Below are 25,542 nucleotides of genomic sequence, written 5' to 3' on the forward strand. Positions count from 1 at the left end.
CTAACATCTCCATTAAAATTGTAAAATTTCCCTCAATCAATATACCACTTCAAAGACTTATTATTAGAACAAGCCACTCCACATTCAGACAAATTCATGTGTACATGTTTGCCACTCAATCTATACATTCGCAATTTCAAATAAAATTTAAAGAAAACAAAGACTACATGTCTTTTTGAATCCCCCAATTTGAAGTGTGGTAGGTTGTCTCAGCCTTTGCAGAAATGCTGCAATAGGCAGGGAGGACCCATTTTCATGAGCATCTTCTATGTTGGGTTCAATCTCAGTGAAAGAGCATTTGACTGCAGGTCAAGCAGTCCCCAGTTCAACACTGGATGCCCCCTCATTGTGAAACGTGAGCATTTCCAGTATCAAATCACAGTTGACGTATTTTCAGACCACTGAACCAATGCACTACATACTTCAAGGAGTTTTTTGAAAGAAAGCCTCTGACCAGTTACATGAATAAGACAAAATCAGGTGTACCCGCTTTCCACTGACAACTTATATTAAAAGATTCGCATAATAATTCAGCTCAACCAAAGACCAGAATTCTTTTTAAATTTACTAACTCGAAGTGACATAGCATGCCCCTAAAGTGTAGTACTCTGAGATAGGGGGTGAGGTCCCTTTTTAGGCAAAGGTTTTTATTGTGGGGGTATAGCTCAGTGGTAGAGCATTTGAGTGCAGATCAAGAGGTCCCCAGTTCAACTCTGGGTGCCCCCTGCTCACTTTGAACCTCAGGATTAAAATGCTAACATCTCCATTAAAATTGTAAAATTTCCCTCAATCAATATACCACTTCAAAGACTTATTATTAGAACAAGCCACTCCACATTCAGACAAATTCATGTGTACATGTTTGCCACTCAATCTATACATTCGCAATTTCAAATAAAATTTAAAGAAAACAAAGACTACATGTCTTTTTGAATCCCCCAATTTGAAGTGTGGTAGGTTGTCTCAGCCTTTGCAGAAATGCTGCAATAGGCAGGGAGGACCCATTTTCATGAGCATCTTCTATGTTGGGTTCAATCTCAGTGAAAGAGCATTTGACTGCAGGTCAAGCAGTCCCCAGTTCAACACTGGATGCCCCCTCATTGTGAAACGTGAGCATTTCCAGTATCAAATCACAGTTGACGGACTTTCAGACCACTGAACCAATGCACTACATACTTCAAGGAGTTTTTTGAAAGAAAGCCTCTGACCAGTTACATGAATAAGACAAAATCAGGTGTACCCGTTTTCCACTGACAACTTATATTCAAAGATTTGCATAATAATTCAGTTCAACCAAAGACCAGAATTCCTTTTAAATCTACTAACTCGAAGTGACATAGCATGCCCCTAATGTGTAGTACTCCAAGATAGGGGGTGAGGTCCCTTTTTTGGCATAGCTTTTATTGTGGGGGTATAGCTCAGTGGTAGAGCATTTGACTGCAGATCAAGAGGTCCCCAGTTCAACTCTGGGTGCCCCCTGCTCACTTTGAACCTCAGGATTAAAATGCTAACATCTCCATTAAAATTGTAAAATTTCCCTCAATCAATATACCACTTCAAAGACTTATTATTAGAACAAGCCACTCCACATTCAGACAAATTCATGTGTACATGTTTGCCACTCAATCTATACATTCGCAATTTCAAATAAAATTTAAAGAAAACAAAGACTACATGTCTTTTTGAATCCCCCAATTTGAAGTGTGGTAGGTTGTCTCAGCCTTTGCAGAAATGCTGCAATAGGCAGGGAGGACCCATTTTCATGAGCATCTTCTATGTTGGGTTCAATCTCAGTGAAAGAGCATTTGACTGCAGGTCAAGCAGTCCCCAGTTCAACACTGGATGCCCCCTCATTGTGAAACGTGAGCATTTCCAGTATCAAATCACAGTTGACGGACTTTCAGACCACTGAACCAATGCACTACATACTTCAAGGAGTTTTTTGAAAGAAAGCCTCTGACCAGTTACATGAATAAGACAAAATCAGGTGTACCCGTTTTCCACTGACAACTTATATTCAAAGATTTGCATAATAATTCAGTTCAACCAAAGACCAGAATTCCTTTTAAATCTACTAACTCGAAGTGACATAGCATGCCCCTAATGTGTAGTACTCCAAGATAGGGGGTGAGGTCCCTTTTTTGGCATAGCTTTTATTGTGGGGGTATAGCTCAGTGGTAGAGCATTTGACTGCAGATCAAGAGGTCCCCAGTTCAACTCTGGGTGCCCCCTGCTCACTTTAAACCTCAGGATTAAAATGCTAACATCTCCATTAAAATTGTAAAATTTCCATGAAAGAAAAAACCACTTCAAAGACCTATTATTAGAACAAGCCACTCCACATTCAGACAAATAAATCAAACACATGTGTACATGTTTGCCATTCAATCTATACATTCGCAATTTCAAATGAAATTTAAAGAAAACAAAGACTACATGTCTTTGTGAATCCCCCAATTTGAAGTGTGTTAGGTTGACTAAGGTTTTGCAGAAATGCTTCAATAGGCAGGGAGGACCCATTTTCAGGAGCATCTTCTATGTTGGGTTCAATCTCAGTGAAAGAGCATTTGACTGCAGGTCAAGCGGTCCCCAGTTCAACACTGGGTGTCCCCTCATTGTGAAACGTGAGCATTTCCAGCATCAAATCACAGTTGACGTAGTTTCAGACCACTGAACCAATGCACTACATACTTTAAGGAGTTTTTTGAAAGAAAGCCTCTGACCAGTTACATGAATAAGACAAAATCAGGTGTACCCGCTTTCCACTGACAACTTATATTCAAAGATTTGCATAATAATTCAGTTCAACCAAAGACCAGAATTCCTTTTAAATCTACTAACTCGAAGTGACATAGCATGCCCCTAATGTGTAGTACAGTGATCCCTTGCTATATCACGGTTTACTTTTCACGGTTTCGCTACTTCACGGATTTGGATTGTGCATTGTGTTCTGCATTCTGATTGGCTAAAAAGTCACTCAGCGAGTAGCTCAAGAATGGGACCCTTTGATGAGCCGTTCATTACAGTTCTCCAACATAATCGATGGGGGCATGTCGGTGTATAAGGATCTTATAGCAAAGAAGAAAAAAGAGCGACAACAACTGCTTATCACTATGTTCCTCTCCCGAACAAACACACCTGCAGCTGCACCGCGGGCTTCAGAAGGAAAAAACGCTGCACAGGATGCAGCGGCTCAGTATGAAGAGCAGTGAAAAAGAAGACCGGTGTCACTATCTGTCCCACTGTACTTTTTTATTTTTTTCATAATCATTTTAAATTTTCCTCCGTTTAATCCACTCGGGTCGCGGTGGGCGGGGCTAATCTCCGAAATTTAAAGCCTTCTGTTCTTATCGATGATTGAAATTATTATTTGACAGCACACTACAGAAGTTATTTGTTGAAAAAACGTTTCTAAAGTACTTTTATTTGTTAAAAAAACAATTGATTTAGCCTGTTAAATGGTTTGTTCTTTCTTTTCAATGTATAATAGTGAATTTCATTGTATAATAATTGTAAAAAAATAAAGGTTTCTACTTCACGGGTTTTGCTTATCACGGGTTCTATTTGGAACGTAACCCCCGCGATAATCAAGGGATCACTGTACTCCAAGATAGGGGGTGAGGTCCCTTTTTTGGCATAGCTTTTTTTGTGGGGGTATAGCTCAGTGGTAGAGCATTTGACTGCAGATCAAGAGGTCCCCAGTTCAACTCTGGGTGCCCCCTGCTCACTTTAAACCTCAGGATGAAAATGCTAACATCTCAATTAAAATTGTAAAATTTCCCTCAATCAATACACCACTTCAAAGACCTATTATTAGAACTAGCCACTCAACAGTCAGACAAATAAATCAAACACATGTGTACATGTTTGCCATTCAATCTATTAATTCGCAATTTCAAATAAAATTTAAAGAAAACAAAGACTACATGTCTTTGTGAATCCCCCAATTTGAAGTGTGGTAGGTTGACTCAGGTTTTGCAGAAATGCTTCAATAGGCAGGGAGGACCCATTTTCAGGAGCATCTTCTATGTTGGGTTCAATCTCAGTGAAAGAGCATTTGACTGCAGGTCAAGCGGTCCCCAGTTCAACACTGGGTGTCCCCTCATTGTGAAACGTGAGCATTTCCAGCATCAAATCACAGTTGACGTAGTTTCAGACCACTGAACCAATGCACTACATACTTCAAGGAGTTTTTTGAAAGAAAGCCTCTGACCAGTTACATGAATAAGACAAAATCAGGTGTACCCGCTTTCCACTGACAACTTATATTAAAAGATTCGCATAATAATTCAGCTCAACCAAAGACCAGAATTCTTTTTAAATCTACTAACTCGAAGTGACATAGCATGCCCCTAGAGTGTAGTACTCTGAGATAGGGGGTGAGGTCCCTTTTTAGGCAAAGGTTTTTATTGTGGGGGTATAGCTCAGTGGTAGAGCATTTGAGTGCAGATCAAGAGGTCCCCAGTTCAACTCTGGGTGCCCCCTGCTCACTTTGAACCTCAGAATTAAAATGCTAACATCTCCATTAAAATTGTAAAATTTCCCTCAATCAATATACCACTTCAAAGACTTATTATTAGAACAAGCCACTCCACATTCAGACAAATTCATGTGTACATGTTTGCCACTCAATCTATACATTCGCAATTTCAAATAAAATTTAAAGAAAACAAAGACTACATGTCTTTTTGAATCCCCCAATTTGAAGTGTGGTAGGTTGTCTCAGCCTTTGCAGAAATGCTGCAATAGGCAGGGAGGACCCATTTTCATGAGCATCTTCTATGTTGGGTTCAATCTCAGTGAAAGAGCATTTGACTGCAGGTCAAGCAGTCCCCAGTTCAACACTGGATGCCCCCTCATTGTGAAACGTGAGCATTTCCAGTATCAAATCACAGTTGACGGACTTTCAGACCACTGAACCAATGCACTACATACTTCAAGGAGTTTTTTGAAAGAAAGCCTCTGACCAGTTACATGAATAAGACAAAATCAGGTGTACCCGTTTTCCACTGACAACTTATATTCAAAGATTTGCATAATAATTCAGTTCAACCAAAGACCAGAATTCCTTTTAAATCTACTAACTCGAAGTGACATAGCATGCCCCTAATGTGTAGTACTCCAAGATAGGGGGTGAGGTCCCTTTTTAGGCAAAGGTTTTGTTGTGGTGGTATAGCTCAGTGGTAGAGCATTTGACTGCAGATCAAGAGGTCCCCAGTTCAACTCTGGGTGCCCCCTGCTCACTTTAAACCTCAGGATTAAAATGCTAACATCTCCATTAAAATTGTAAAATTTCCCTCAATCAATATACCACTTCAAAGACTTATTATTAGAACAAGCCACTCCACATTCAGACAAATTCATGTGTACATGTTTGCCACTCAATCTATACATTCGCAATTTCAAATAAAATTTAAAGAAAACAAAGACTACATGTCTTTTTGAATCCCCCAATTTGAAGTGTGGTAGGTTGTCTCAGCCTTTGCAGAAATGCTGCAATAGGCAGGGAGGACCCATTTTCATGAGCATCTTCTATGTTGGGTTCAATCTCAGTGAAAGAGCATTTGACTGCAGGTCAAGCAGTCCCCAGTTCAACACTGGATGCCCCCTCATTGTGAAACGTGAGCATTTCCAGTATCAAATCACAGTTGACGTATTTTCAGACCACTGAACCAATGCACTACATACTTCAAGGAGTTTTTTGAAAGAAAGCCTCTGACCAGTTACATGAATAAGACAAAATCAGGTGTACCCGCTTTCCACTGACAACTTATATTAAAAGATTCGCATAATAATTCAGCTCAACCAAAGACCAGAATTCTTTTTAAATTTACTAACTCGAAGTGACATAGCATGCCCCTAAAGTGTAGTACTCTGAGATAGGGGGTGAGGTCCCTTTTTAGGCAAAGGTTTTTATTGTGGGGGTATAGCTCAGTGGTAGAGCATTTGAGTGCAGATCAAGAGGTCCCCAGTTCAACTCTGGGTGCCCCCTGCTCACTTTGAACCTCAGGATTAAAATGCTAACATCTCCATTAAAATTGTAAAATTTCCCTCAATCAATATACCACTTCAAAGACTTATTATTAGAACAAGCCACTCCACATTCAGACAAATTCATGTGTACATGTTTGCCACTCAATCTATACATTCGCAATTTCAAATAAAATTTAAAGAAAACAAAGACTACATGTCTTTTTGAATCCCCCAATTTGAAGTGTGGTAGGTTGTCTCAGCCTTTGCAGAAATGCTGCAATAGGCAGGGAGGACCCATTTTCATGAGCATCTTCTATGTTGGGTTCAATCTCAGTGAAAGAGCATTTGACTGCAGGTCAAGCAGTCCCCAGTTCAACACTGGATGCCCCCTCATTGTGAAACGTGAGCATTTCCAGTATCAAATCACAGTTGACGGACTTTCAGACCACTGAACCAATGCACTACATACTTCAAGGAGTTTTTTGAAAGAAAGCCTCTGACCAGTTACATGAATAAGACAAAATCAGGTGTACCCGTTTTCCACTGACAACTTATATTCAAAGATTTGCATAATAATTCAGTTCAACCAAAGACCAGAATTCCTTTTAAATCTACTAACTCGAAGTGACATAGCATGCCCCTAATGTGTAGTACTCCAAGATAGGGGGTGAGGTCCCTTTTTTGGCATAGCTTTTATTGTGGGGGTATAGCTCAGTGGTAGAGCATTTGACTGCAGATCAAGAGGTCCCCAGTTCAACTCTGGGTGCCCCCTGCTCACTTTGAACCTCAGGATTAAAATGCTAACATCTCCATTAAAATTGTAAAATTTCCCTCAATCAATATACCACTTCAAAGACTTATTATTAGAACAAGCCACTCCACATTCAGACAAATTCATGTGTACATGTTTGCCACTCAATCTATACATTCGCAATTTCAAATAAAATTTAAAGAAAACAAAGACTACATGTCTTTTTGAATCCCCCAATTTGAAGTGTGGTAGGTTGTCTCAGCCTTTGCAGAAATGCTGCAATAGGCAGGGAGGACCCATTTTCATGAGCATCTTCTATGTTGGGTTCAATCTCAGTGAAAGAGCATTTGACTGCAGGTCAAGCAGTCCCCAGTTCAACACTGGATGCCCCCTCATTGTGAAACGTGAGCATTTCCAGTATCAAATCACAGTTGACGGACTTTCAGACCACTGAACCAATGCACTACATACTTCAAGGAGTTTTTTGAAAGAAAGCCTCTGACCAGTTACATGAATAAGACAAAATCAGGTGTACCCGTTTTCCACTGACAACTTATATTCAAAGATTTGCATAATAATTCAGTTCAACCAAAGACCAGAATTCCTTTTAAATCTACTAACTCGAAGTGACATAGCATGCCCCTAATGTGTAGTACTCCAAGATAGGGGGTGAGGTCCCTTTTTTGGCATAGCTTTTATTGTGGGGGTATAGCTCAGTGGTAGAGCATTTGACTGCAGATCAAGAGGTCCCCAGTTCAACTCTGGGTGCCCCCTGCTCACTTTAAACCTCAGGATTAAAATGCTAACATCTCCATTAAAATTGTAAAATTTCCATGAAAGAAAAAACCACTTCAAAGACCTATTATTAGAACAAGCCACTCCACATTCAGACAAATAAATCAAACACATGTGTACATGTTTGCCATTCAATCTATACATTCGCAATTTCAAATGAAATTTAAAGAAAACAAAGACTACATGTCTTTGTGAATCCCCCAATTTGAAGTGTGTTAGGTTGACTAAGGTTTTGCAGAAATGCTTCAATAGGCAGGGAGGACCCATTTTCAGGAGCATCTTCTATGTTGGGTTCAATCTCAGTGAAAGAGCATTTGACTGCAGGTCAAGCGGTCCCCAGTTCAACACTGGGTGTCCCCTCATTGTGAAACGTGAGCATTTCCAGCATCAAATCACAGTTGACGTAGTTTCAGACCACTGAACCAATGCACTACATACTTTAAGGAGTTTTTTGAAAGAAAGCCTCTGACCAGTTACATGAATAAGACAAAATCAGGTGTACCCGCTTTCCACTGACAACTTATATTCAAAGATTTGCATAATAATTCAGTTCAACCAAAGACCAGAATTCCTTTTAAATCTACTAACTCGAAGTGACATAGCATGCCCCTAATGTGTAGTACAGTGATCCCTTGCTATATCACGGTTTACTTTTCACGGTTTCGCTACTTCACGGATTTGGATTGTGCATTGTGTTCTGCATTCTGATTGGCTAAAAAGTCACTCAGCGAGTAGCTCAAGAATGGGACCCTTTGATGAGCCGTTCATTACAGTTCTCCAACATAATCGATGGGGGCATGTCGGTGTATAAGGATCTTATAGCAAAGAAGAAAAAAGAGCGACAACAACTGCTTATCACTATGTTCCTCTCCCGAACAAACACACCTGCAGCTGCACCGCGGGCTTCAGAAGGAAAAAACGCTGCACAGGATGCAGCGGCTCAGTATGAAGAGCAGTGAAAAAGAAGACCGGTGTCACTATCTGTCCCACTGTACTTTTTTATTTTTTTCATAATCATTTTAAATTTTCCTCCGTTTAATCCACTCGGGTCGCGGTGGGCGGGGCTAATCTCCGCAATTTAAAGCCTTCTGTTCTTATCGATGATTGAAATTATTATTTGACAGCACACTACAGAAGTTATTTGTTGAAAAAACGTTTCTAAAGTACTTTTATTTGTTAAAAAAACAATTGATTTAGCCTGTTAAATGGTTTGTTCTTTCTTTTCAATGTATAATAGTGAATTTCATTGTATAATAATTGTAAAAAAATAAAGGTTTCTACTTCACGGGTTTTGCTTATCACGGGTTCTATTTGGAACGTAACCCCCGCGATAATCAAGGGATCACTGTACTCCAAGATAGGGGGTGAGGTCCCTTTTTTGGCATAGCTTTTTTTGTGGGGGTATAGCTCAGTGGTAGAGCATTTGACTGCAGATCAAGAGGTCCCCAGTTCAACTCTGGGTGCCCCCTGCTCACTTTAAACCTCAGGATGAAAATGCTAACATCTCAATTAAAATTGTAAAATTTCCCTCAATCAATACACCACTTCAAAGACCTATTATTAGAACTAGCCACTCAACAGTCAGACAAATAAATCAAACACATGTGTACATGTTTGCCATTCAATCTATTAATTCGCAATTTCAAATAAAATTTAAAGAAAACAAAGACTACATGTCTTTGTGAATCCCCCAATTTGAAGTGTGGTAGGTTGACTCAGGTTTTGCAGAAATGCTTCAATAGGCAGGGAGGACCCATTTTCAGGAGCATCTTCTATGTTGGGTTCAATCTCAGTGAAAGAGCATTTGACTGCAGGTCAAGCGGTCCCCAGTTCAACACTGGGTGTCCCCTCATTGTGAAACGTGAGCATTTCCAGCATCAAATCACAGTTGACGTATTTTCAGACCACTGAACCAATGCACTACATACTTTAAGGAGTTTTTTGAAAGAAAGCCTCTGACCAGTTACATGAATAAGACAAAATTAGGTGTACCCGCTTTCCACTGACAACTTATATTCAAAGATTTGCATAATAATTCAGTTCAACCAAAGACCAGAATTCCTTTTAAATCTACTAACTCGAAGTGACATAGCATGCCCCTAATGTGTAGTACTCCAAGATAGGGGGTGAGGTCCCTTTTTTGGCATAGCTTTTTTTGTGGGGGTATAGCTCAGTGGTAGAGCATTTGACTGCAGATCAAGAGGTCCCCAGTTCAACTCTGGGTGCCCCCTGCTCACTTTAAACCTCAGGATGAAAATGCTAACATCTCCATTAAAATTGTAAAATTTCCCTCAATCAATACACCACTTCAAAGACCCATTATTAGAACAAGCCACTCCACATTCAGACAAATAAATCAAACACATGTGTACATGTTTGCCATTCAATCTATACATTTGCAATTTCAAATAAAATTTAAAGAAAACAAAGACTACATGTCTTTTTGAATCCCCCAATTTGAAGTGTGGTAGGTTGTCTCAGCCTTTGCAGAAATGCTGCAATAGGCAGGGAGGACCCATTTTCATGAGCATCTTCTATGTTGGGTTCAATCTCAGTGAAAGACCATTTGACTGCAGGTCAAGCAGTCCCCAGTTCAACACTGGATGCCCCCTCATTGTGAAACGTGAGCATTTCCAGTATCAAATCACAGTTGACGGACTTTCAGACCACTGAACCAATGCACTACATACTTCAAGGAGTTTTTTGAAAGAAAGCCTCTGACCAGTTACATGAATAAGACAAAATCAGGTGTACCCGCTTTCCACTGACAACTTATATTCAAAGATTCGCATAATAATTCAGCTCAACCAAAGACCAGAATTCTTTTTAAATCTACTAACTCGAAGTGACATAGAATGCCCCTAATGTGTAGTACTCCGAGATAGGGGGTGAGGTCCCTTTTTAGGCAAAGTCTTTGTTGTGGGGGTATAGCTCAGTGGTAGAGCATTTGACTGCAGATCAAGAGGTCCCCAGTTCAACTCTGGGTGCCCCCTGCTCACTTTAAACCTCAGGATTAAAATGCTAACATCTCCATTAGAATTTTAAAATTTCCCTGAAAGAAAAAAACACTTCAAAGACCCATTATTAGAACAAGCCACTCCACATTCAGACAAATAAATCAAACACATGTGTACATGTTTGCCATTCAATCTATACATTCGCAATTTCAAATAAAATTTAAAGAAAACAAAGACTACATGTCTTTTTGAATCCCCCAATTTGAAGTGTGGTAGGTTGTCTCAGCCTTTGCAGAAATGCTTCAATAGGCAGGGAGGACCCATTTTCATGAGCATCTTCTATGTTGGGTTCAATCTCAGTGAAAGAGCATTTGACTGCAGGTCAAGCAGTCCCCAGTTCAACACTGGATGCCCCCTCATTGTGAAACGTGAGCATTTCCAGTATCAAATCACAGTTGACGGACTTTCAGACCACTGAACCAATGCACTACATACTTCAAGGAGTTTTTTGAAAGAAAGCCTCTGACCAGTTATATGAATAAGACAAAATCAGGTGTACCCGCTTTCCACTGACAACTTATATTCAAAGATTCGCATAATAATTCAGCTCAACCAAAGACCAGAATTCTTTTTAAATCTACTAACTCGAAGTGACATAGCATGCCCCTAATGCAGGGGTCGGGAACCTATGGCTCGCGAGCCATATATGGCTCTTTTGATGGTCACATGTGGCTCGCAGACAAATCTTTAATTATAGTAATTTTTTTTTCATTAGACCAGTCCTTCTCGGGCGCGATGCGATGCCAGAGGCGAGCAGTAGTAGCAGTGCTTAGAGAGAGAAATCTGCGCCAGCGCTATCAGTTACTATTATCTATTATTTCACAGAGTTTGTACCAGCTGGAAACCTGTGAATTGCCGTGCCTAAAACTACGCGCTCCCGTCTCTGAGAAAGAGCGCGCAGATGCGGGGACGGGATGTGTGAGGAAGAAAGCAGAGGGTGGGGGTGAGGGGTTGTGGGGACAGGCAGCAGGTGAATCGCGCAGGGATTGTAAAAACGTAAAACCCGCTTCCCGTCACTCACTGCAGCGTGTGAGTGTGTTTGGCTCCAGGTCTGCAGGTGAGCAGTCTTTGTCACATCTACAGAACATTCAGACCTACGATGACGTTTAAAGTCTCAACGCCTGAACGAAGCAGAAACTCACCACGTATCAACCAGACTAGACCATCAGCAAAACTACCACGAGAAATACTCATCATTTATTAGCAACAGAATAACAATGTTATTAAAAAGAATCCACAGACTTATTGTACTTTAAAAATGTTGAAATTAAATCAAATGCACACATTCATTTGTATATTTAGTTTTAAACAAATTGTCGCGGACTGAGTTGGGTGGCTGTTGGGCCGCGTTAAAAGTTCTGGAGTTCATTGAACGCGTCAAGCAGAGATCTGATTGGCCCTCAGTTCTGTCGCTCAGCCTGTTGTTAGGTAGTTTGGACCAATGGGGTTCAGCTATGGGCCGAATAAGGGAAATGGGAGGGGCTGGAGCGGGAGCAGGGGAATATAAAGTTGGGAGAAGCGCTCTCGTGTCGGCGGGAGAGATTCAGGAGTTGCTGAATTAATTGTACGGCGTTTGTTGCGGTCTACAGTAATCGGAATAAAGAACTTTAAAAGAGGTTAAGTCTCCGTGCCTTAGTGTGGGGAAGGGACACTACATTATTGTATGGCTCTTTCGAAATTACATTTCAAAATATGTGGCATTTGTGGCTCTCTTGGCCAAAAAGGTTCCCGACCCCTGCCCTAATGTGTAGTACTCCGAGGTAGGGAGTGAGGTCCCTTTTTAGGCAAAGGTTTTGTTGTGGGGGTATAGCTCAGTGGTAGAGCATTTGACTGCAGATCAAGAGGTCCCCAGTTCAACTCTGGGTGCCCCCTGCTCACTTTAAACCTCATGATTAAAATGCTAACATCTCCATTAAAATTGTAAAATTTCCCTCAATCAATATACCACTTCAAAGACTTATTATTAGAACAAGCCACTCCACATTCAGACAAATTCATGTGTACATGTTTGCCACTCAATCTATACATTCGCAATTTCAAATAAAATTTAAAGAAAACAAAGACTACATGTCTTTTTGAATCCCCCAATTTGAAGTGTGGTAGGTTGTCTCAGCCTTTGCAGAAATGCTGCAATAGGCAGGGAGGACCCATTTTCATGAGCATCTTCTATGTTGGGTTCAATCTCAGTGAAAGAGCATTTGACTGCAGGTCAAGCAGTCCCCAGTTCAACACTGGATGCCCCCTCATTGTGAAACGTGAGCATTTCCAGTATCAAATCACAGTTGACGGACTTTCAGACCACTGAACCAATGCACTACATACTTCAAGGAGTTTTTTGAAAGAAAGCCTCTGACCAGTTATATGAATAAGACAAAATCAGGTGTACCCGCTTTCCACTGACAACTTATATTCAAAGATTCGCATAATAATTCAGCTCAACCAAAGACCAGAATTCTTTTTAAATCTACTAACTCGAAGTGACATAGCATGCCCCTAATGTGTAGTACTCCGAGATAGGGGGTGAGGTCCCTTTTTAGGCAAAGGTTTTGTTGTGGGGGTATAGCTCAGTGGTAGAGCATTTGAGTGCAGATCAAGAGGTCCCCAGTTCAACTCTGGGTGCCCCCTGCTCACTTTAAACCTCAGGATGAAAATGCTAACATCTCCATTAAAATTGTAAAATTTCCCTGAAAGAAAAAACCACTTCAAAGACCCAATATTAGAACAAGCCACTCCACATTCAGACAAATAAATCAAGCACATGTGTACATGTTTGCCATTCAATCTATACATTTGCAATTTCAAATGAAATTTAAAGAAAACAAAGACTACATGTCTTTGTGAATCCCCCAATTTGAAGTGTGTTAGGTTGACTAAGGTTTTGCAGAAATGCTTCAATAGGCAGGGAGGACCCATTTTCAGGAGCATCTTCTATGTTGGGTTCAATCTCAGTGAAAGAGCATTTGACTGCAGGTCAAGCGGTCCCCAGTTCAACACTGGGTGTCCCCTCATTGTGAAACGTGAGCATTTCCAGCATCAAATCACAGTTGACGTATTTTCAGACCACTGAACCAATGCACTACATACTTTAAGGAGTTTTTTGAAAGAAAGCCTCTGACCAGTTACATGAATAAGACAAAATCAGGTGTACCCGCTTTCCACTGACAACTTATATTCAAAGATTTGCATAATAATTCAGTTCAACCAAAGACCAGAATTCCTTTTAAATCTACTAACTCGAAGTGACATAGCATGCCCCTAATGTGTAGTACTCCAAGATAGGGGGTGAGGTCCCTTTTTTGGCATAGCTTTTTTTGTGGGGGTATAGCTCAGTGGTAGAGCATTTGACTGCAGATCAAGAGGTCCCCAGTTCAACTCTGGGTGCCCCCTGCTCACTTTAAACCTCAGGATGAAAATGCTAACATCTCAATTAAAATTGTAAAATTTCCCTCAATCAATACACCACTTCAAAGACCTATTATTAGAACTAGCCACTCAACAGTCAGACAAATAAATCAAACACATGTGTAAATGTTTGCCATTCAATCTATTAATTCGCAATTTCAAATAAAATTTAAAGAAAACAAAGACTACATGTCTTTGTGAATCCCCCAATTTGAAGTGTGGTAGGTTGACTCAGGTTTTGCAGAAATGCTTCAATAGGCAGGGAGGACCCATTTTCAGGAGCATCTTCTATGTTGGGTTCAATCTCAGTGAAAGAGCATTTGACTGCAGGTCAAGCGGTCCCCAGTTCAACACTGGGTGCCCCCTCATTGTGAAACGTGAGCATTTCCAGCATCAAATCACAGTTGACGTATTTTCAGACCACTGAACCAATGCACTACATACTTTAAGGAGTTTTTTGAAAGAAAGCCTCTGACCAGTTACATGAATAAGACAAAATCAGGTGTACCCGCTTTCCACTGACAACTTATATTCAAAGATTTGCATAATAATTCAGTTCAACCAAAGACAAGAATTCCTTTTAAATCTACTAACTCGAAGTGACATAGCATGCCCCTAATGTGTAGTACTCCAAGATAGGGGGTGAGGTCCCTTTTTTGGCATAGCTTTTTTTGTGGGGGTATAGCTCAGTGGTAGAGCATTTGACTGCAGATCAAGAGGTCCCCAGTTCAACTCTGGGTGCCCCCTGCTCACTTTAAACCTCAGGATGAAAATGCTAACATCTCCATTAAAATTGTAAAATTTCCCTCAATCAATACACCACTTCAAAGACCCATTATTAGAACAAGCCACTCCACATTCAGACAAATAAATCAAACACATGTGTACATGTTTGCCATTCAATCTATACATTCGCAATTTCAAATAAAATTTAAAGAAAACAAAGACTACATGTCTTTTTGAATCCCCCAATTTGAAGTGTGGTAGGTTGTCTCAGCCTTTGCAGAAATGCTGCAATAGGCAGGGAGGACCCATTTTCATGAGCATCTTCTATGTTGGGTTCAATCTCAGTGAAAGAGCATTTGACTGCAGGTCAAGCAGTCCCCAGTTCAACACTGGATGCCCCCTCATTGTGAAACGTGAGCATTTCCAGTATCAAATCACAGTTGACGGACTTTCAGACCACTGAAGCAATGCACTACATACTTCAAGGAGTTTTTTGAAAGAAAGCCTCTGACCAGTTATATGAATAAGACAAAATCAGGTGTACCCGCTTTCCACTGACAACTTATATTCAAAGATTCGCATAATAATTCAGCTCAACCAAAGACCAGAATTCTTTTTAAATCTACTAACTCGAAGTGACATAGCATGCCCCTAATGCAGGGGTCGGGAACCCATGGCTCGCGAGCCATATATGGCTCTTTTGATGGTCACATGTGGCTCGCAGACAAATCTTTAATTATAGTAATTTTTTTTTCATTAGACCAGTCCTTCTCGGGCGCGATGCGATGCCAGAGGCGAGCAGTAGTAGCAGTGCTTAGAGAGAGAAATCTGCGCCAGCGCTATCAGTTACTATTATCTATTATTTCACAGAGTTTGTACCAGCTGGAAACCTGTGAATTGCCGTGCCTAAAACTACGCGCTCCCGTCTCTGAGAAAGAGCGCGCAGATGCGGGGACGGGATGTGTGAGGAAGAAAGCAGAGGGTGGGGGTGAGGGGTTGTGGGGACAGGCAGCAGGTGAATCGCGCAGGGATTGTAAAAACGTAAAACCCGCTTCCCGTCACTCACTGCAGCGTGTGAGTGTGTTTGGCTCCAGGTCTGCAGGTGAGCAGTCTTTGTCACATCTACAGAACATTCAGACCTACGATGACGTTTAAAGTCTCAACGCCTGAACGAAGCAGAAACTCACCACGTATCAACCAGACTAGACCATCAGCAAAACTACCACGAGAAATACTCATCATTTATTAGCAACAGAATAACAATGTTATTAAAAAGAATCCACAGACTTATTGTACTTTAAAAATGTTGAAATTAAATCAAATGCACACATTCATTTGTATATTTAGTTTTAAACAAATTGTCGCGGACTGAGTTGGGTGGCTGTTGGGCCGCGTTAAAAGTTCTGGAGTTCATTGAACGCGTCAAGCAGAGATCTGATTGGCCCTCAGTTCTGTCGCTCAGCCTGTTGTTAGGTAGTTTGGACCAATGGGGTTCAGCTATGGGCCGAATAAGGGAAATGGGAGGGGCTGGAGCGGGAGCAGGGGAATATAAAGTTGGGAGAAGCGCTCTCGTGTCGGCGGGAGAGATTCAGGAGTTGCTGAATTAATTGTACGGCGTTTGTTGCGGTCTACAGTAATCGGAATAAAGAACTTTAAAAGAGGTTAAGTCTCCGTGCCTTAGTGTGGGGAAGGGACACTACATTATTGTATGGCTCTTTCGAAATTACATTTCAAAATATGTGGCATTTGTGGCTCTCTTGGCCAAAAAGGTTCCCGACCCCTGCCCTAATGTGTAGTACTCCGAGGTAGGGAGTGAGGTCCCTTTTTAGGCAAAGGTTTTGTTGTGGGGGTATAGCTCAGTGGTAGAGCATTTGACTGCAGATCAAGAGGTCCCCAGTTCAACTCTGGGTGCCCCCTGCTCACTTTAAACCTCATGATTAAAATGCTAACATCTCCATTAAAATTGTAAAATTTCCCTCAATCAATATACCACTTCAAAGACTTATTATTAGAACAAGCCACTCCACATTCAGACAAATTCATGTGTACATGTTTGCCACTCAATCTATACATTCGCAATTTCAAATAAAATTTAAAGAAAACAAAGACTACATGTCTTTTTGAATCCCCCAATTTGAAGTGTGGTAGGTTGTCTCAGCCTTTGCAGAAATGCTGCAATAGGCAGGGAGGACCCATTTTCATGAGCATCTTCTATGTTGGGTTCAATCTCAGTGAAAGAGCATTTGACTGCAGGTCAAGCAGTCCCCAGTTCAACACTGGATGCCCCCTCATTGTGAAACGTGAGCATTTCCAGTATCAAATCACAGTTGACGGACTTTCAGACCACTGAACCAATGCACTACATACTTCAAGGAGTTTTTTGAAAGAAAGCCTCTGACCAGTTATATGAATAAGACAAAATCAGGTGTACCCGCTTTCCACTGACAACTTATATTCAAAGATTCGCATAATAATTCAGCTCAACCAAAGACCAGAATTCTTTTTAAATCTACTAACTCGAAGTGACATAGCATGCCCCTAATGTGTAGTACTCCGAGATAGGGGGTGAGGTCCCTTTTTAGGCAAAGGTTTTGTTGTGGGGGTATAGCTCAGTGGTAGAGCATTTGAGTGCAGATCAAGAGGTCCCCAGTTCAACTCTGGGTGCCCCCTGCTCACTTTAAACCTCAGGATGAAAATGCTAACATCTCCATTAAAATTGTAAAATTTCCCTGAAAGAAAAAACCACTTCAAAGACCCAATATTAGAACAAGCCACTCCACATTCAGACAAATAAATCAAGCACATGTGTACATGTTTGCCATTCAATCTATACATTTGCAATTTCAAATGAAATTTAAAGAAAACAAAGACTACATGTCTTTGTGAATCCCCCAATTTGAAGTGTGTTAGGTTGACTAAGGTTTTGCAGAAATGCTTCAATAGGCAGGGAGGACCCATTTTCAGGAGCATCTTCTATGTTGGGTTCAATCTCAGTGAAAGAGCATTTGACTGCAGGTCAAGCGGTCCCCAGTTCAACACTGGGTGTCCCCTCATTGTGAAACGTGAGCATTTCCAGCATCAAATCACAGTTGACGTATTTTCAGACCACTGAACCAATGCACTACATACTTTAAGGAGTTTTTTGAAAGAAAGCCTCTGACCAGTTACATGAATAAGACAAAATCAGGTGTACCCGCTTTCCACTGACAACTTATATTCAAAGATTTGCATAATAATTCAGTTCAACCAAAGACCAGAATTCCTTTTAAATCTACTAACTCGAAGTGACATAGCATGCCCCTAATGTGTAGTACTCCAAGATAGGGGGTGAGGTCCCTTTTTTGGCATAGCTTTTTTTGTGGGGGTATAGCTCAGTGGTAGAGCATTTGACTGCAGATCAAGAGGTCCCCAGTTCAACTCTGGGTGCCCCCTGCTCACTTTAAACCTCAGGATGAAAATGCTAACATCTCAATTAAAATTGTAAAATTTCCCTCAATCAATACACCACTTCAAAGACCTATTATTAGAACTAGCCACTCAACAGTCAGACAAATAAATCAAACACATGTGTAAATGTTTGCCATTCAATCTATTAATTCGCAATTTCAAATAAAATTTAAAGAAAACAAAGACTACATGTCTTTGTGAATCCCCCAATTTGAAGTGTGGTAGGTTGACTCAGGTTTTGCAGAAATGCTTCAATAGGCAGGGAGGACCCATTTTCAGGAGCATCTTCTATGTTGGGTTCAATCTCAGTGAAAGAGCATTTGACTGCAGGTCAAGCGGTCCCCAGTTCAACACTGGGTGCCCCCTCATTGTGAAACGTGAGCATTTCCAGCATCAAATCACAGTTGACGTATTTTCAGACCACTGAACCAATGCACTACATACTTTAAGGAGTTTTTTGAAAGAAAGCCTCTGACCAGTTACATGAATAAGACAAAATCAGGTGTACCCGCTTTCCACTGACAACTTATATTCAAAGATTTGCATAATAATTCAGTTCAACCAAAGACAAGAATTCCTTTTAAATCTACTAACTCGAAGTGACATAGCATGCCCCTAATGTGTAGTACTCCAAGATAGGGGGTGAGGTCCCTTTTTTGGCATAGCTTTTTTTGTGGGGGTATAGCTCAGTGGTAGAGCATTTGACTGCAGATCAAGAGGTCCCCAGTTCAACTCTGGGTGCCCCCTGCTCACTTTAAACCTCAGGATGAAAATGCTAACATCTCCATTAAAATTGTAAAATTTCCCTCAATCAATACACCACTTCAAAGACCCATTATTAGAACAAGCCACTCCACATTCAGACAAATAAATCAAACACATGTGTACATGTTTGCCATTCAATCTATACATTCGCAATTTCAAATAAAATTTAAAGAAAACAAAGACTACATGTCTTTTTGAATCCCCCAATTTGAAGTGTGGTAGGTTGTCTCAGCCTTTGCAGAAATGCTGCAATAGGCAGGGAGGACCCATTTTCATGAGCATCTTCTATGTTGGGTTCAATCTCAGTGAAAGAGCATTTGACTGCAGGTCAAGCAGTCCCCAGTTCAACACTGGATGCCCCCTCATTGTGAAACGTGAGCATTTCCAGTATCAAATCACAGTTGACGGACTTTCAGACCACTGAAGCAATGCACTACATACTTCAAGGAGTTTTTTGAAAGAAAGCCTCTGACCAGTTATATGAATAAGACAAAATCAGGTGTACCCGCTTTCCACTGACAACTTATATTCAAAGATTCGCATAATAATTCAGCTCAACCAAAGACCAGAATTCTTTTTAAATCTACTAACTCGAAGTGACATAGCATGCCCCTAATGCAGGGGTCGGGAACCCATGGCTCGCGAGCCATATATGGCTCTTTTGATGGTCACATGTGGCTCGCAGACAAATCTTTAATTATAGTAATTTTTTTTTCATTAGACCAGTCCTTCTCGGGCGCGATGCGATGCCAGAGGCGAGCAGTAGTAGCAGTGCTTAGAGAGAGAAATCTGCGCCAGCGCTATCAGTTACTATTATCTATTATTTCACAGAGTTTGTACCAGCTGGAAACCTGTGAATTGCCGTGCCTAAAACTACGCGCTCCCGTCTCTGAGAAAGAGCGCGCAGATGCGGGGACGGGATGTGTGAGGAAGAAAGCAGAGGGTGGGGGTGAGGGGTTGTGGGGACAGGCAGCAGGTGAATCGCGCAGGGATTGTAAAAACGTAAAACCCGCTTCCCGTCACTCACTGCAGCGTGTGAGTGTGTTTGGCTCCAGGTCTGCAGGTGAGCAGTCTTTGTCACATCTACAGAACATTCAGACCTACGATGACGTTTAAAGTCTCAACGCCTGAACGAAGCAGAAACTCACCACGTATCAACCAGACTAGACCATCAGCAAAACTACCACGAGAAATACTCATCATTTATTAGCAACAGAATAACAATGTTATTAAAAAGAATCCACAGACTTATTGTACTTTAAAAATGTTGAAATTAAATCAAATGCACACATTCATTTGTATATTTAGTTTTAAACAAATTGTCGCGGACTGAGTTGGGTGGCTGTTGGGCCGCGTTAAAAGTTCTGGAGTTCATTGAACGCGTCAAGCAGAGATCTGATTGGCCCTCAGTTCTGTCGCTCAGCCTGTTGTTAGGTAGTTTGGACCAATGGGGTTCAGCTATGGGCCGAATAAGGGAAATGGGAGGGGCTGGAGCGGGAGCAGGGGAATATAAAGTTGGGAGAAGCGCTCTCGTGTCGGCGGGAGAGATTCAGGAGTTGCTGAATTAATTGTACGGCGTTTGTTGCGGTCTACAGTAATCGGAATAAAGAACTTTAAAAGAGGTTAAGTCTCCGTGCCTTAGTGTGGGGAAGGGACACTACATTATTGTATGGCTCTTTCGAAATTACATTTCAAAATATGTGGCATTTGTGGCTCTCTTGGCCAAAAAGGTTCCCGACCCCTGCCCTAATGTGTAGTACTCCGAGGTAGGGAGTGAGGTCCCTTTTTAGGCAAAGGTTTTGTTGTGGGGGTATAGCTCAGTGGTAGAGCATTTGACTGCAGATCAAGAGGTCCCCAGTTCAACTCTGGGTGCCCCCTGCTCACTTTAAACCTCATGATTAAAATGCTAACATCTCCATTAAAATTGTAAAATTTCCCTCAATCAATATACCACTTCAAAGACTTATTATTAGAACAAGCCACTCCACATTCAGACAAATTCATGTGTACATGTTTGCCACTCAATCTATACATTCGCAATTTCAAATAAAATTTAAAGAAAACAAAGACTACATGTCTTTTTGAATCCCCCAATTTGAAGTGTGGTAGGTTGTCTCAGCCTTTGCAGAAATGCTGCAATAGGCAGGGAGGACCCATTTTCATGAGCATCTTCTATGTTGGGTTCAATCTCAGTGAAAGAGCATTTGACTGCAGGTCAAGCAGTCCCCAGTTCAACACTGGATGCCCCCTCATTGTGAAACGTGAGCATTTCCAGTATCAAATCACAGTTGACGGACTTTCAGACCACTGAACCAATGCACTACATACTTCAAGGAGTTTTTTGAAAGAAAGCCTCTGACCAGTTATATGAATAAGACAAAATCAGGTGTACCCGCTTTCCACTGACAACTTATATTCAAAGATTCGCATAATAATTCAGCTCAACCAAAGACCAGAATTCTTTTTAAATCTACTAACTCGAAGTGACATAGCATGCCCCTAATGTGTAGTACTCCGAGATAGGGGGTGAGGTCCCTTTTTAGGCAAAGGTTTTGTTGTGGGGGTATAGCTCAGTGGTAGAGCATTTGAGTGCAGATCAAGAGGTCCCCAGTTCAACTCTGGGTGCCCCCTGCTCACTTTAAACCTCAGGATTAAAATGCTAACATCTCCATTAAAATTGTAAAATTTCCCTCAATCAATATACCACTTCAAAGACTTATTATTAGAACAAGCCACTCCACATTCAGACAAATTCATGTGTACATGTTTGCCACTCAATCTATACATTCGCAATTTCAAATAAAATTTAAAGAAAACAAAGACTACATGTCTTTTTGAATCCCCCAATTTGAAGTGTGGTAGGTTGTCTCAGCCTTTGCAGAAATGCTGCAATAGGCAGGGAGGACCCATTTTCATGAGCATCTTCTATGTTGGGTTCAATCTCAGTGAAAGAGCATTTGACTGCAGGTCATGCAGTCCCCAGTTCAACACTGGATGCCCCCTCATTGTGAAACGTGAGCATTTCCAGTATCAAATCACAGTTGACGTATTTTCAGACCACTGAACCAATGCACTACATACTTCAAGGAGTTTTTTGAAAGAAAGCCTCTGACCAGTTACATGAATATGACAAAATCAGGTGTACCCGCTTTCCACTGACAATTTATATTAAAAGATTCGCATAATAATTCAGCTCAACCAAAGACCAGAATTCTTTTTAAATCTACTAACTCGAAGTGACATAGCATGCCCCTAAAGTGTAGTACTCCGAGATAGGGGGTGAGGTCCCTTTTTAGGCAAAGGTTTTGTTGTGGGGGTATAGCTCAGTGGTAGAGCATTTGACTGCAGATCAAGAGGTCCCCAGTTCAACTCTGGGTGCCCCCTGCTCACTTTAAACCTCAGGATTAAAATGCTAACATCTCCATTAAAATTGTAAAATTTCCCTCAATCAATATACCACTTCAAAGACTTATTATTAGAACAAGCCACTCCACATTCAGACAAATTCATGTGTACATGTTTGCCACTCAATCTATACATTCGCAATTTCAAATAAAATTTAAAGAAAACAAAGACTACATGTCTTTTTGAATCCCCCAATTTGAAGTGTGGTAGGTTGTCTCAGCCTTTGCAGAAATGCTGCAATAGGCAGGGAGGACCCATTTTCATGAGCATCTTCTATGTTGGGTTCAATCTCAGTGAAAGAGCATTTGACTGCAGGTCAAGCAGTCCCCAGTTCAACACTGGATGCCCCCTCATTGTGAAACGTGAGCATTTCCAGTATCAAATCACAGTTGACGTATTTTCAGACCACTGAACCAATGCACTACATACTTCAAGGAGTTTTTTGAAAGAAAGCCTCTGACCAGTTACATGAATAAGACAAAATCAGGTGTACCCGCTTTCCACTGACAACTTATATTAAAAGATTCGCATAATAATTCAGCTCAACCAAAGACCAGAATTCTTTTTAAATCTACTAACTCGAAGTGACATAGCATGCCCCTAAAGTGTAGTACTCCGAGATAGGGGGTGAGGTCCCTTTTTAGGCAAAGTTTTTTTTGTGGGGGTATAGCTCAGTGGTAGAGCATTTGAGTGCAGATCAAGAGGTCCCCAGTTCAACTCTGGGTGCCCCCTGCTTACTTTAAACCTCAGGATTAAAATGCTAACATCTCCATTTAAATTGTAAAATTTCCCTCAATCAATATACCACTTCAAAGACTTATTATTAGAACAAGCCACTCCACATTCAGACAAATTCATGTGTACATGTTTGCCATTCAATCTATACATTTGCAATTTCAAATAAAATTTAAAGAAAACAAAGACTACATGTCTTTTTGAATCCCCCAATTTGAAGTGTGGTAGGTTGTCTCAGCCTTTGCAGAAATGCTTCAATAGGCAGGGACGACCCATTTTCATGAGCATCTTCTATGTTGGGTTCAATCTCAGTGAAAGAGCATTTGACTGCAGGTCAAGCAGTCCCCAGTTCAACACTGGATGCCCCCTCATTGTGAAACGTGAGCATTTCCAGTATCAAATCACAGTTGACGGACTTTCAGACCACTGAACCAATGCACTACATACTTCAAGGAGTTTTTTGAAAGAAAGCCTCTGACCAGTTATATGAATAAGACAAAATCAGGTGTACCCGCTTTCCACTGACAACTTATATTCAAAGATTCGCATAATAATTCAGCTCAACCAAAGACCAGAATTCTTTTTAAATCTACTAACTCGAAGTGACATAGCATGCCCCTAATGTGTAGTACTCCGAGATAGGGGGTGAGGTCCCTTTTTAGGCAAAGGTTTTGTTGTGGGGGTATAGCTCAGTGGTAGAGCATTTGACTGCAGATCAAGAGGTCCCCAGTTCAACTCTGGGTTCCCCCTGCTCACTTTAAACCTCAGGATTAAAATGCTAACATCTCCATTAAAATTGTAAAATTTCCCTGAAAGAAAAATCCACTTCAGAGACCCATTATTAGAACAAGCCACTCAACATTCAGACAAATAAATCAAATACATGTGTACATGTTTGACATTCAATCTATACATTCGCAATTTAAAGAAAACAAAGACTACATGTCTTTTTGAATCCCCCAATTTGTAGTGTGGTAGGTTGTCTCAGCCTTTGCAGAAATGCTGCAATAGGCAGGGAGGACCCATTTTCATGAGCATCTTCTATGTTGGGTTCAATCTCAGTGAAAGAGCATTTGACTGCAGGTCAAGCAGTCCCCAGTTCAACACTGGATGCCCCCTCATTGTGAAACGTGAGCATTTCCAGTATCAAATCATAGTTGACGGACTTTCAGACCACTGAACCAATGCACTACATACTTCAAGGAGTTTTTTGAAAGAAAGCCTCTGACCAGTTATATGAATAAGACAAAATCAGGTGTACCCGCTTTCCACTGACAACTTATATTCAAAGATTCGCATAATAATTCAGCTCAACCAAAGACCAGAATTCTTTTTAAATCTACTAACTCGAAGTGACATAGCATGCCCCTAATGTGTAGTACTCCGAGATAGGGGGTGAGGTCCCTATTTTGGCATAGCTTTTGTTGTGGGGGTATAGCTCAGTGGTAGAGCATTTGACTGCAGCTCAAGAGGTCCCCAGTTCAACTCTGGGTGCCCCCTGCTCACTTTAAACCTCAGGATTAAAATGCTAACATCTACATTAAAATTGTAAAATTTCCCTGAAAGAAAAAACCCACTTCAAAGACTTATTATTAGAACAAGCCACTCCACAATCAGACAAATAAATCAAACACATGTGTACATGTTTGCCATTCAATCTATACATTCGCAATTTCAAATAAAATTTAAAGAAAACAAAGACTACATGTCTTTTTGAATCCCCCAATTTGAAGTATGGTAGGTTGTCTCAGCCTTTGCAGAAATTCTGCAATAGGCAGGGACGACCCATTTTCATGAGCATCTTCTATGTTGGGTTCAATCTCAGTGAAAGAGCATTTGACTGCAGGTCAAGCAGTCCCCAGTTCAACACTGGATGCCCCCTCATTGTGAAACGTAAGCATTTCCAGTATCAAATCACAGTTGACGGACTTTCAGACCACTGAACCAATGCACTACATACTTCAAGGAGTTTTTTGAAAGAAAGCCTCTGACCAGTTATATGAATAAGACAAAATCAGGTGTACCCGCTTTCCACTGACAACTTATATTCAAAGATTCGCATAATAATTCAGCTCAACCAAAGACCAGAATTCTTTTTAAATCTACTAACTCGAAGTGACATAGCATGCCCCTAATGTGTAGTACTCCGAGATAGGGGGTGAGGTCCCTTTTTAGGCAAAGGTTTTGTTGTGGGGGTATAGCTCAGTGGTAGAGCATTTGAGTGCAGATCAAGAGGTCCCCAGTTCAACTCTGGGTGCCCCTGCTCACTTTAAACCTCAGGATTAAAATGCTAACATCTCCATTAAAATTGTAAAATTTCCCTCAATCAATATACCACTTCAAAGACTTATTATTAGAACAAGCCACTCCACATTCAGACAAATTCATGTGTACATGTTTGCCACTCAATCTATACATTCGCAATTTCAAATAAAATTTAAAGAAAACAAAGACTACATGTCTTTTTGAATCCCCCAATTTGAAGTGTGGTAGGTTGTCTCAGCCTTTGCAGAAATGCTGCAATAG

At 40.9% G+C, this 25,542-nt stretch overlaps 16 non-coding genes across 16 annotated transcripts; all 16 read left to right on the forward strand.

The window, feature by feature from the left end:
* Positions 1-1,407: 1,407 nt before the first annotated feature.
* On the forward strand, positions 1,408-1,479 carry trnac-gca. Its single transcript has one exon. It is a non-coding gene; the product is annotated as a tRNA-Cys (tRNA).
* A 681-nt stretch (positions 1,480-2,160) lies between these two features.
* On the forward strand, positions 2,161-2,232 carry trnac-gca. Its single transcript has one exon. It is a non-coding gene; the product is annotated as a tRNA-Cys (tRNA).
* A 1,418-nt stretch (positions 2,233-3,650) lies between these two features.
* trnac-gca lies at positions 3,651-3,722 on the forward strand. The gene has a single exon. It is a non-coding gene; the product is annotated as a tRNA-Cys (tRNA).
* A 2,951-nt stretch (positions 3,723-6,673) lies between these two features.
* On the forward strand, positions 6,674-6,745 carry trnac-gca. Its single transcript has one exon. It is a non-coding gene; the product is annotated as a tRNA-Cys (tRNA).
* A 681-nt stretch (positions 6,746-7,426) lies between these two features.
* On the forward strand, positions 7,427-7,498 carry trnac-gca. Its single transcript has one exon. It is a non-coding gene; the product is annotated as a tRNA-Cys (tRNA).
* Positions 7,499-8,916: 1,418 nt separating this feature from the next.
* Positions 8,917-8,988, forward strand: trnac-gca. The gene has a single exon. It is a non-coding gene; the product is annotated as a tRNA-Cys (tRNA).
* A 690-nt stretch (positions 8,989-9,678) lies between these two features.
* Positions 9,679-9,750, forward strand: trnac-gca. Its single transcript has one exon. It is a non-coding gene; the product is annotated as a tRNA-Cys (tRNA).
* Positions 9,751-10,440: 690 nt separating this feature from the next.
* Positions 10,441-10,512, forward strand: trnac-gca. Its single transcript has one exon. It is a non-coding gene; the product is annotated as a tRNA-Cys (tRNA).
* Positions 10,513-12,336: 1,824 nt separating this feature from the next.
* On the forward strand, positions 12,337-12,408 carry trnac-gca. The gene has a single exon. It is a non-coding gene; the product is annotated as a tRNA-Cys (tRNA).
* Positions 12,409-13,851: 1,443 nt separating this feature from the next.
* On the forward strand, positions 13,852-13,923 carry trnac-gca. Its single transcript has one exon. It is a non-coding gene; the product is annotated as a tRNA-Cys (tRNA).
* Positions 13,924-14,613: 690 nt separating this feature from the next.
* Positions 14,614-14,685, forward strand: trnac-gca. The gene has a single exon. It is a non-coding gene; the product is annotated as a tRNA-Cys (tRNA).
* A 1,824-nt stretch (positions 14,686-16,509) lies between these two features.
* On the forward strand, positions 16,510-16,581 carry trnac-gca. Its single transcript has one exon. It is a non-coding gene; the product is annotated as a tRNA-Cys (tRNA).
* A 1,443-nt stretch (positions 16,582-18,024) lies between these two features.
* trnac-gca lies at positions 18,025-18,096 on the forward strand. Its single transcript has one exon. It is a non-coding gene; the product is annotated as a tRNA-Cys (tRNA).
* Positions 18,097-18,786: 690 nt separating this feature from the next.
* trnac-gca lies at positions 18,787-18,858 on the forward strand. The gene has a single exon. It is a non-coding gene; the product is annotated as a tRNA-Cys (tRNA).
* A 1,824-nt stretch (positions 18,859-20,682) lies between these two features.
* Positions 20,683-20,754, forward strand: trnac-gca. The gene has a single exon. It is a non-coding gene; the product is annotated as a tRNA-Cys (tRNA).
* A 1,434-nt stretch (positions 20,755-22,188) lies between these two features.
* Positions 22,189-22,260, forward strand: trnac-gca. The gene has a single exon. It is a non-coding gene; the product is annotated as a tRNA-Cys (tRNA).
* The last annotated feature ends 3,282 nt before the right edge of the window (positions 22,261-25,542 follow it).

This window comes from Oryzias latipes, chromosome 13 (assembly GCF_002234675.1).
Source record: "Oryzias latipes chromosome 13, ASM223467v1".
NCBI classification, from domain to species: domain Eukaryota; kingdom Metazoa; phylum Chordata; class Actinopteri; order Beloniformes; family Adrianichthyidae; genus Oryzias; species Oryzias latipes.